Consider the following 12,605-nt stretch of genomic DNA (forward strand, 5'->3'; position numbering starts at 1 on the left):
TTGCTCTAATAAAAATCCCATGAGATTTTAATTTTTGCTTTATGTTTTTATATCTATAATTTCCATTTGTTTCTTTTTTACAACTTCTGTGTCTTTGCTGAGTATTTCTATTTTTTCATTTGGTTCAAGAGAATGTGCAAGTGAATGTTGAAATAATTTTATGAGGATTGCCTTAAAATTGTGGTCAGATAATTCCATCTGATTGAACTTGGTGTTAGTGTTCATTGATTTCCTTTTCTCATCCAAGTTGTGATATTACTGATTATTGGTATGATGGGGAATTGTTTATTGTATCCTAGACTTTTTTGTCTGTTATGTTAGGAGGCTCTAGTTCTTATTTAAATATTCTATTTTAGCTGGCAATCAATGTTTAGGGTTAGTATGTGGGTATCGGCCTACTTTGGTGTGATGTGTTTTTAACGACAGCTTAATTTTTAGAGTCTTTTGGTCTGTTTGGTTTATCTAGTGCTGCTTTTTCTCCCATTGGACTCTGATGGTGCTGCATAGCAGAGCAGAAATAGGTTGCTTGGCTTCTCTAGGTGGAGGAGGGGTGTGGAGGGATCCTGCTATCCAAGCCCTCTGGTGGCCCCACGTTCTTGAGCAGGTGAAGATGCTCTTGGGCCTGTGAGGCCAAAGAGGCTGCCTGGATCATGTTGTTGTGGTTGAGTCCCTTCTGCCTATTCAGGTATATCTGGGCAGGCCAGGAAATTCTTGAGCACATAGGACAAATAGGCTTCTAGGATAAGGCCACTTTCTATGAGTGGACCCCTTTCTCTTGTTCCATAGGCTCTCCCCAATATCCTTGAGTGAAGAGGAGAACCTTTGCCTGGAAGGACACGTTTATTGACTGAGATACTTCCTGTAATTGGGTCTCTTGTAGGTACTACCTGCATACTCTAGAATCCCTTGGCCGAAAAGTGGAGGCTCAAACCTGGCAGCAAAAGAGAATGCTTCCCCTGGCCACTTATTTTTGGGTTCTCAGTAGTGTTCCTAATTCATTTCCTAGTAGTGTTGGGTTCTTCTGAGGTTTTCAGAAGGATTCCCATCTAACCTGATAAAGGAATAAGCTTTCCTAGCTGCCTTCTGTTGCTAGGTCAAGAATTGGGATAAGGGAGGTCTGAGTGTTCTTTATCTGTTTGTTGAAGGGGTAACAAGTTGCCCTGACGCCATGATGTTTCTTCAGTCCTGAGGTGGCAAACCAGTTTGCCTTCTTCATGCCACCTTTAAAAGTTTTATCTTAGTTTTATCGTGTGTCATTTCTGGAGTTTGTAACTGTGATTTAGCAGGATAGAGCAGGGGAAAAACATCATCTTTTTCAGACTAGACATATTTGATTTAATAATTATCATTAAAAACATGTTTATTATTTCTAGTTAATTCTTGTAGGATTTCAGCTGATCTCTGCCCATCATTAAAATTATATATTTGCTTAACATCTTCAAAATGAATTCTGTGTTTAGTGTCTATTTTATTGTCTTACTATTTTTTATCTCTTATAATTTATTCTATCTTCATTTTATAATTGAGGAAAATTTGGATTCAGAAATGTAACTTTCCCAGTTTTACTTAGCCACCAAACAGAAGAGCGAAGATTAAAAGACTAATTAGACTCAGTCCTGATACCATTCTCTTTTCTTGGCTTTACATAGCCTCTTTTGTGAGAAAAGCACCCATAAGTGGGTGTTTCTTTTCTTAACACAGAAGAAACTAAATGTCCTTTGTGTGTGTATGTGTTTGTTTAATAAAGTCTTAGATGACACTACTGCTGTCCATTCCTCACAGATAATGTTAAGCATGACATAAACTTTATAAAGGTAGTGTTTTTAGTATTATTAGTGTTTTTGCTTATGTTAGTGGTATGCCCATTTTTTGACTGTAGCATGACTGAGCTAGTTATTGGAGAGACTCACATGCATATTTTCCAATGTGCACTTGACAATACAACCTATCAGTGGCCATATGTATATCTCAATGGATATGTGTTATAAAAATGGGAAATTATTTGCTAATCTAAGAGAATTATATTTCATGGTTATATATTTGTGATCTTCCTTTTTTAGAGTCATGTTTATTATTGTTCAAGTTTAATCCAGTTTCTAAAATACACTGATATATATATAAGAATTCATGCCATCTGGTATTCATTAAAAATTGCATAGAGGCCCCCATATATATACTAATTATTACAGGTTACAAGTTTATCATATAGTATAGATATTATCTATTAGAAGAAAGTGAATTCCTGAAGGAGCATTAGTATTTAAAAGAAGCAACATAAAAATGTTATTATTTATTTATTTTTTGATATACCTAAAAAAAAAAAGTAATGCAGGGCTTATTGTGAACTGTAAAATAAACTTCCAATAATATTAATAAGAAGCATTCTGAGGACTTCTACTTCCAGCCAAGATGGGGAAATAGGGACCAGATTTATCCTTCTGACTGAAATAATTAAAAAATAAATAAAAATGTATGACATAATGGTTTTAAAGCCATGGAACATTAGGTAATATAGAAGAGTGATCCTTAAACACAGGAAACACACAAGGTGAGAGGGAAGACTCCTCAGCTTACCACCTTGAGAGATTTTCCAGGCTGTGGTGCAGGGAGCAGGGGCCAGTGGCAGAGCCTTGCTGACCCTCTGAGTTGGAGGGATGTAGCTGAGAGGTTAGGGAAGCCATTGCAGTTGAAGTTCACAGGACAGGGAATGGAAAGGAGAGGGATCCATAGAGACCTCCAAGTGTCTGCACAAATGTTGAGTATTGAGTAGAATACTGACGAGCTCACACATGAAGTAGTGAAGACCGACTTGAGAATGGGAAATAGTACTCATTTATTAACACAGGCCACAAAACTGGCCTGTTTTCACCATAAGTTACGGAGTTGTGGATATAGTACACAAAAAGCTCTTGCCTTAGCAGTGAGAGATACTTAGAATAAATGCTGCCCTAGACTTGCCTAATATATCTTAAAAACAAGATATAACTATGGAACAATAGGTCATTGTTCAATGTGTATGATGTTTCAGTTATGCTAGATGAATAGGTTCTAAAGATCTGCTCTACCACGTAGTACCTATAGTTAACAATACAGTGTGGTATACTTCAAAATTTGTTAAGAAGGCAGATCTTAGGGCGCCTGGGTGGCTCAGTCGGTTGAGCGACTGCTTTCGGCTCAGGTCATGATCCTGGAGTCCCGGGATCGAGTTCCGCATCAGGCTCCCTGCTCGGCGGGGAGTCTGCTTCTCCCTCTGACCCTTTCATGCTCTATCTCATTCTCTGTCTCAAATAAATAAATAAAATCTTAAAAAAAAAAAAAAAAAAAAAGAAGGCAGATCTTACGTTAAGTGTTCCTACCACCAAAACACCCTCACAAACAGCACCACCAACACAAAAACAATAAAATCAAAGAGATGGAAAGAAACTCTGGTGAAGTCTTCAAAGTGGCATAATATCATTTAGAGATTAATGGAAGGTAGCTAATGATGTATACTATAAACTCTAAAACAACCACCAAAATAAAATTTGTTAAAGAGTGTTGTAGCTAATCAGCCAACAGAAGATATAAAATAGAATAATAGTACTTGATTGATCCAGGGTGAGAGAGAGAGAGAGATGTGAATGGAAGAAGACCAGATAGGACAATGTAAACAAATAAGATGAAAGATTTATACACATACATAAAAATATCATTAATTATAAATGGCATGGTATGGACATCCAAATTAAAAGCCTGACATGGTCAATTGCATAAAAAGCCAAGAAACAACTGTATGCTGCCTTTAAGATGTCCATTTTAAATATAAAGACACACATAGTTTAAAGTTAAAAAGGTGGTGGAGGGGCACCTGGGTGGCTCAGTTGGTTAAGCGACTGCCTTCGGCTCAGGTCATGATCCTGGAGTCCTGGGATCGAGTCCCGCATTGGGCTCCCTGCTCAGCAGGGAGTCTGCTTCTCCCTCTGACCCTCCTCCCTCTCATGCTCTCTGTCTCTCATTCTCTCTCTCTCAAATTAAAAAAAAAAAAATAGGTGGTGGAAACGTATAACTTGCTAGCATTAATCAAAAGAAAACTGAGGTGGCTCTTTTAATATCAGATAAAGTAGATTTCAGAGCAATGGATAAACCAGTTATTAAACATATTTTATAGGGGTGCCTGGGTGGCTCAGTCATTAAATGCCTGCCTTTGGCTCAGGTCATGATCCTGGGGTCCTGGGATCGAACCCCGCATCGGGCTCCCTGCTCAGCCAGGAGCCTGCTTCTCAACCTTTCCCACTCCCCCTGCTTGCGTTCCCTCTCTTGCTGTCTCTCTCTCTGTCAAATAAATAAATAAAATCTTTAAAAAAATATTTTATAATGACAAAGGGTACAATTCATGAAGAGGTCATAACAATACTAACCCTAATATAATTGTACACTTAATAACAGAGCTTCAAAATACAAGGAGCAAACAATGATAGATCTCCAGAGAGAAAAAGACAAATCCATAATTATAGTTAAATATTTTTATACCACTCTCAGTATTTGATAGACCAAACAGACTAAAAATCACTAAGGATATAGAAGACTTAACTGCATTTTAATGAATTGAAATCTGTTACACATTCCATCAACAAGAGAAGACACATTCTTCTAAAGACCACATCAAACATTTAACAAGACTCTCTTTCCATATTCTGGACAATAAAACATGTTTAATAAATTTTTTAAAGAGTTATGCTGTACAAAGTATATTCTCTGAATATAATAGAATCCAATTTGAAATCAATCTTGAAAATTCCCAAATATTTGCATTTTAAATAGAACAATTTAAAATAAAATCCAGACTTTAAAGAAGAAATAAAATTAAATTAGGTTTTTAACTGTATAAAAATTAAAACACTATCCAAATTTGTGGGATTCTACTAAAACAATACTGAGGAAATAATTTATAACACTAAACACTATATAAGAAAAGAAGAAAGGTCTAAAATGAAGAACCACAGCTTTCATTTAAAACAAACAAACAGGGGTGCCCGGGTGGTTCAGTCCATTAAGAGTCTGCCTTCAGCTCAGATCATGATCTCAGGGTCCTGGGATTGAGCTGAAATTGAGCCCTGTGTTGGACTCCCTGCTCAGTGAGGAGTCAGCGTCCCCTCTGTCCCACTGCCTTTCCCTCTCGAGCTCTCTCAAATAAATAAAATCTTTAAACAAACAAACAAAAACTAGAAAATGAAGAACAAATGAAACCCAAAGAAGGGAGGAGAAAGACAATAATACAAATGAGAGTGGCAATAATTAAACAGAAAACAGAAAAGTAAGGTGCCTGGGTGGCTCAGTTGTTAAGCATCTGCCTTTGGCTCAGGTCATGGTCCCAGGGCCCTGGGATTGAGCCCCACATCGGGCTCCCTGCTCAGCGGGAAGCCTGCTTCTCCCTCTCCCACTTCCCCTGCTCGTGTTCCCTCTATCGCTGTGTGTCTCTCTGTCAAATAAATAAATAAAAATTAAAAAAAAAAAAAAGAAAACAAAAATAGTAGGGAAAATCACAATAACCAAAAGTTGGTTCTTTTATATTTATTTATTCATTTATTTATTTCATATAAGGAAATATTTACTTGAGGTTTAACATGAAATCATACAAATAAAATTTGTATGAACACAAGTCCACATAGAGTCATAGCACAGATAGCAAAAGACAAAGTAAAAACAAAGAAAATTAATTGGCAGCTATATACAGTTGATCACAGTTGTGTCTTGTACACTAGAAAGTTTTTTTTACAAAATAATCATCTTAGATCAACAGAACACCAATCTTCAATGTTGTCCTGAAAGATAGGTTAACTTTAGCAATCTTCTCCTGTTTTCTCCAGCATCCTCCTTTAGTGTGGCTTGTAACTATTGTGCTGATTGCCACCCACTCCAGACACCTTGCCATAAGCGCTCTATTAGCCACTGTAGTCTGTATGTCCCTGTCCATATCCATAGTTCCCATAGTTATACCCAGTATAATCATAGCTTCCATAGCCACTATGGTTTTGATCACCACCATAGACACTACTGTAATTTCCATATGCTTGATCATAAGAGTTATTAAATCCCTGGTTCCAGTTTTGGCCCTGACCTCCTCCATGACCCCTAGTACCATCTTGTCCACCAGCTGCAGCACCTCTTCCTCCTTGTTCTTGTTGCTATTGCTGCCCAGGTACCTCTTTGGGTTGTGCAACTTTGATTTCACACTTCCCGGAACCAATTTGATATCTGTTTTCTTTTTCTTTTTTAAGATTTTATTTATGTATTTGAGAGAGAGTGAGCTGGAATGAGCATGAGCACGGGAGGTGTGGGGGGAACAGAGGAAGAGGGAGAAGCAGATTCCCCACCGGGCAGGGAGCCAAGTGTGGGGCTAGATCCCAGGACCAAAGGCAGACATTTAACCGACCGAGCCACTCAGGCGCCCTGATGATATCAGCTTTCTAACAATTTCTTTATTGGCTCCTCGTCTGTATATCTGATAAAACAAAATTCTCTTCTTTCATTTGTTTTTGTATCCATGGAGTTCAATATTTTCAATCTCTTCAAAACCTCCAAAGTATCCATTAATTTGTTCTTCAGAAACTATCTGGGCTAAATCCACCCACAAAAACCTTTTTGAGGGGTTCTTTCCTTTTTAAAGCTTTGGCCCTTTTGAGGCCTATCAATTTGCCATCCAGTTTGTGTTCCTTCAGTTCCCAAACGTTATCAACACTAGCAGCATCTTTGAAAAGCACAAATCCAAATTATCTTGATCTTCCGGTCACCGGATCTATTTTAATCGTACAGTCTACAACTTCCCCAAATCGAGACAAATATTCAGTTGGAACTTTCTTGCTTGTATCCCAGCTCAAGCCTCCAATAAACATTTTACTGTCATCCTGCTGATTCCCGCTCACATTGATCTTGGATCCCTCTGCGAATTCCTCTGTGTTGTTGTACTCCTTCATGTACTCCTTGGTGGTGGGGCTGTCCCCTGGGGTGCTGGTGTGCAGCTGGGGGTCACAGCAGCAGGAGGTAGTGGGGTCTTGTATGGAGCAAGATGTAAAATGGTGTGGAAGAGAAAAGTTGGTGCTTTCAGAAGATCAATAACATTGACAGATCTCTAGCGAGACTGATAAGGAAAAAAAGAAAGCAGACCCACATGACAAATACCAGAAATGAGAAGGTTACATCACTACAGATTCTACAAAGGTTAAGATATTAATAAGGGGGATATAATAAACATTTTTATGACAGTAAGTCCAACAACATAGAAAATAGACAAATCTAGGGGCACCTGGGGGCTCAGTCAGTTGGGTGTCTGACTCTTGATTTTGGCTGAGGTCATGATCTCAGGGTTGTGAAATTGAGCCTAGTCAGGCTCAGGACTGGTGGGGAGTCTGCTTGAGATTCTCTCTCTCCCCCTCCTTCTCTGCCCCTCCCCCTGCTTGCAGGCTCACTCTCTATCTCTAAATAAATAAATCTTTGGAAAATCTAAAAGCCATTCCTAATAAAAACTGTCAACAAATAGAAATACCAGGGAACTCCCTCAACTTGACAAAGGGCCTCTGTGAAAAACTTAATGCTAATATCATGTGTAATGATTAAATTAATTAATTAAATACCTTGATTAATTAAATAAAGATCAGGAAAAAAAGGAAGAATGTCTGCTTTAATCGCCTCTATTCAACATTGAATTGGAAGGCTAGCAAATGCAGTAAGAAAAAAATAAAAATAAAAGCATTCTGGCTAGAAAGGAAGAAGTAAAATAGTCTTTACAGAATACATCCTTGCCCAAGTAGAAAATTCAATGGAATCTAACAAAAAATCTGCTAGAACTTATAGCTGAGAAGAATATGGTTTTTAGATATAAGAACAATATACAAAAATTTTATTTCTATATATTAACAATAGGTACCCTCAAAATAAAATTTAAAAGATACCATTTACAATAGAGAAAAGGTATGGTAGGCTGATTTTAATTTAGAAATTCACAAGTTCTAATATAGACAAAATGACTTTGAAAACAAAAATTTTGAGGATTCACAGTATCTAATTTTAAGATTTATTGTAAAACTCTATGTTTCATGTCAATATGAAACTAACATAAAATATATAAAAAAGATTAACAGATGAATGAAAGAGAATAGACAGTATAGAGATGTGTGTGGATATATGTGTGTGTGTATATACAGAAAGAGCAAGCGAGAGAGAGAGAGAGAAGGTACACAGAGAAAGGATACATAGGGAGAATCACCTTTTAAAACAAAGGTCTTGGGACATTTGTATATCAAAATGCAGAAAAAAAGACAAAAGAAACTTAAATGCATACCAGGGACAGTATAATAAAAATAACTCAAAATGTATCATCAACATGAAAATAAGCTACACATTTTAAAATTTCTAAAAATAAAAAAAAGAGAAAATCTTTGTGTCCTATGTGTGTGCCAAAGTATGATTTATTTAAAAATATATATAAATTGAACTTATTAAAAAATAAGAATGTCTTTCAAAAGATACTGTTAAGAGAATTAACAGACTGGAGGAAAATATTTGAAAATCACGTATCTGATGAAAGACTTCTATCTAGAAGTTTGAAAAAAAAAAATGTAAAGTATAGACCTACCATCATCTGTGTATTTCTAGGTATTTATCCAAGACAAATCAAAGCATATGTCCCAATAAAAAGACTTGTACATGAATATTCATAGCATCTTTGTAATAGCTAAAACCTGAAAACAACCCCAATGTCCAAAAAAGATGAATGGATCAACAAAGTATGGTAGAGCTATACAATGGAATACTACTTAACAGTAAAAAAGAATTTATTACTAATACATAACACAACATGGCTGAATCTCAAAATAATTATTATGAAAGAATCCTGACAAAAATCTTTATAATTGTATTCACATAAAATTCAGTCAAATATATAATGAGAAATAAAAACAGATTAGTGGTTGCCTGGAAAAGGGTTTGGATGGTGAAGGGCTGGAAGAAGGAATTAAATGGTAGGAGAAAATTGTCAGGACTGATGGATATGTTTAGTAATGGATAATGGTTTCATGGACATATATGCCAGAAGTCATAAAATTGAACACTTGAAATAAGTGCAGTTTATTTTTGCAGATCATAAAAAAGTATTCTGGTTCACTATCAGAAAAATATAGAGCCATATTTTACCATATCACATGTACCAACTCAAGAAAGTTAAATATTATTTGTAAAACAATCTCGGTCACATACTTAATCTTAAAAAGATTCACAAATTCTTAATCACAAGCATCTGTGTACAGGTATTTAGGTAGATAATGTAGCTGATGTGATACGTTTATTAAGCCCTATGAGCAATGTTAACAACAATTATACTCCTCAAGCTAATAGAACATTCATGTTTGATGTTTAAATAATTTCATTATCAAGATGAATATAATAGGATTGACTTTGACAACTTTCTTAATTACTGATTTTGACAGGAAGCCAACACTAATTAGAATTTCATTTTTATAAAATGAATACAGTTTGTAATCAGCCAAACATTCCTCAATTAAATCAGAGCTCTAATATTGTCCAAGTTGTCATTTTAATTACTACATAATATATGTAGAAAAATAAGTATTTACGTTAATTTTAAAATATTACTTTATATACAGACTAATTCATATGTGAGTTTTTGGTAGTCTGCGATTTTTGCTACACGTGAAAGAGACATAAAAAGTATGTTTAGCACTTCAGTTAATATTTAAAAACTACAAGTTTCTAAAGATTAACCTTTTCTAATTATTTTGGAAATAAAATTATTTTACTCTCCTATGGAAATGGGGACATTACAATAACCAAAACAACACCCAAAAGTTTTCTTTGAAATTCCTCAAGTTTGACCCGTGGGGCACAGGGTGATAGTGTGTCCAAAGTGCACCCAGAAAACTGGTAGACCATATGGTTCCTAGTTCACTTGGAATTGTTGAATCTCATCTGTTTTTGGAGAAACTGCCTGAAGGAAGTTATTCCAGCATGTCCTTTTTGTTCATGCCAACACCAAGGTGACATTTCCACTCCATGAAATGACTGGGAATGGAAGTAGTCCCACTTGGGGATCCCCAGTAATGGTAAATAATCCTTTCTTTCCTGGAGTACCTTATGTGTCATTGGGATTGTATTTCTGGTACAGAGAACCAGGCATTAATTTCCATCCCTCTGGAAAAATAGTGACTTGCACCGGGAGAGGACACATGGGTTTGCCGACCAGTCTCTTTATTAGATAATCTATCTTTCCATGGCAGCAGATAGATAGGCTTATAAGCACCCCAGTTTAAAAGACTGGAGCTTTCTAAGCTTGAGGTTCCTCGGCTATAATCCAAGACCTCAGCATTCAGGACATCAGATGGGTCTTTTCATATTGCCTGATGGGATGGCAGGTTCTTGCCTCCCTTGCCACATTTCTAACCAAAGCATTAATTCCTGAGGATCAGGTTGGTGTTTCCTTACACAAAGAGATGAAAGAGATGGGGCAGCCATTATAGATTTTTATGTTTATTTGCACATTTGTTGTGTTACTTCATGGAAGCTTGTTTTTTAGGGACCCAGAATCTTTATATTGGCAAAGCCAAATTCCTTGAAATGTTTGGGTGTTCCCATTTTGTGAGTAAAGTCATTCTAGTGAACTGCCATAAGTCCCTTTTTAGGGGAGGACTGAGGGAATCATTACAGTGTATATTTGCCATAACTTTTCCTGGTCCTTCTCCTGGAATCCTGGCTACGTGTTTAGTCAGTCAATTCAAGCTGTGGTTCAACTGGTTCAGGTATGAATTGGCATAAAGCTTGTGACTTTAAACCAGGGTAACTACCAATTGTAAGTTCTTTTGTATAAATTAAGCAATTCCTTTTCTGGTTACTTATTTTTATCTCAAGGGAATCCATGTTCTCTTGATCATCCCCAGGGACTTCTAAGGATTTGTTCACCTGTCCACTACTCACATATTGATATTCTTTACAAGAATTGCAAACAGTCTGCTTCTGATGGTTAAGCAACATTATTGTCTCCTTTATGTCATGCCCTTTACTATCCAGATGGTCAAATCTATGATTGTATATCCTACCATCAGCTCTGACCTACCAAGATCATCCACCACCTTTTTTTCTAATAATGCCAGTACCCCTCTTGCCCAAGTGTCTTCAAGGCACTCTCCCAAATCATAGTCAATTGGTAGGCTGATGTTGTTACTCTCTTAATACAGGAGATTGCTACCATATTGATAATATTTGCCAACTTTATGTTCTTCACCTTTTGTTCTAGCTCCCACCAGATCCATTCTCTTCCTCACCCTGCCATTATATGTGGACTAAGCCCTACAGATATTGAAAGTGTAATATTCTTCCTCCTTTAGCTGATATTTCCCTTTCTTTGTCAGGTCATGTAGTGACAATTCTAGTTATTGATCTTATGGCTACAGTCTAGTCTAAATGAGGCATGTTATCTTTAAAGATAAAGGAATAAGCCACATCTGAAGGTCCTGTGAGTGAAGGAAGCCTGGGATTTCAAGGTTTTCAAGTGTATGTATACCCCAATTTCTCAATCCCATGTCTCAGGGTCCTAGTCCTCTCAGATCAGTACCCTTATATTTTCATAGTGGATTTGCTGGGTTTGAGAATTCAATCTCAATATTCAGCTCCATTGTTGTCAAGGTGGCTTTGTGATAGAGTGTGCTAGTCTCATGTTAGCCTGGAAGTAGAGAAATGCAACCCAAAGTGGGGACAAGGGGTGGGAGTGGGAGCTCTATCCACATACCAGTAGGAATTGTAGGAGATAGAGTTTGAGTTCAGACCCCCGAGAGAGTGGCTCTGTAATCAGAGTCTAAGCTCAAATAGAGTTACAGCAAATAAACTTGGTTCATCTCCAGAATTTGTATATATCAATTTTAGGGAGGTGGGAGGAGAAGTTATTCAGATCTAGCCAGTAACTGGAAGAAGGAGAGACTTCAGTGTTACTGAGGGGAGCCAATAAGCTTGTCCGATCCTAAGTAACACATTCTAGTAATTTGTTCTGAAGTGAATAGAAAGAGCAAGGTAAAACTTGAGCACAGGCCAATTGCCAAATATTGGACTAGCAAGAACAGAGCAGACACTCTTCCTTTTCTTTCTGGCTCCATTCTTCTCTTCTTCCTCTACAGCCTGCAAGTATGGCTTCACCCTTTTCTTCTCTTTTAGCTTCCTTGTCTCTGCAGTGCCCTTTGAGGGATAAAACATTTAGCTCACAAAGTACACAGGAATAAAGAAAAAGATAGAGATTTTATGCAGAAACTGTGGCTGAAACATACTGGGCAAGTAAGGGATTACAAACTACTACCTCTAATCCCTGTGCTTTTGTAAATGCAAAATTATTGGTATCCAGATGGCATCAGGGAGAGATTGGGCAGCTGGTAGTTAGTTCCATACTTAGGAACAACTGAGTTGGAGGTAACTGGAGGCAGGGCTAATAATCTTAATCTTACAAGGAAAAATCTATCTCAGGATTAAGGAGAATGATGACTGGTAATCTTTTTATCGAAACATATTATCAGTGGAAGACAGTGGATATAGACAGAAGAAAATATATGTGAGAGAAGGCAGGGAACTCTAAA

At 36.9% G+C, this 12,605-nt stretch overlaps 1 pseudogene; it reads right to left on the reverse strand.

Annotated features, from left to right (window-relative positions):
- Positions 1 to 5,855: 5,855 nt before the first annotated feature.
- LOC123845333 (heterogeneous nuclear ribonucleoprotein D-like) lies at positions 5,856 to 6,953 on the reverse strand (annotated as a pseudogene).
- Between the last annotated feature and the right edge of the window lie 5,652 nt (positions 6,954 to 12,605).

This window comes from Mirounga angustirostris, unplaced genomic scaffold (genome assembly GCF_029215605.1).
Source record: "Mirounga angustirostris isolate CCGP_5_RB_7025 unplaced genomic scaffold, mMirAng1.0.hap1 SCAF_6, whole genome shotgun sequence".
Classification (NCBI taxonomy): Eukaryota; Metazoa; Chordata; class Mammalia; order Carnivora; family Phocidae; genus Mirounga; species Mirounga angustirostris.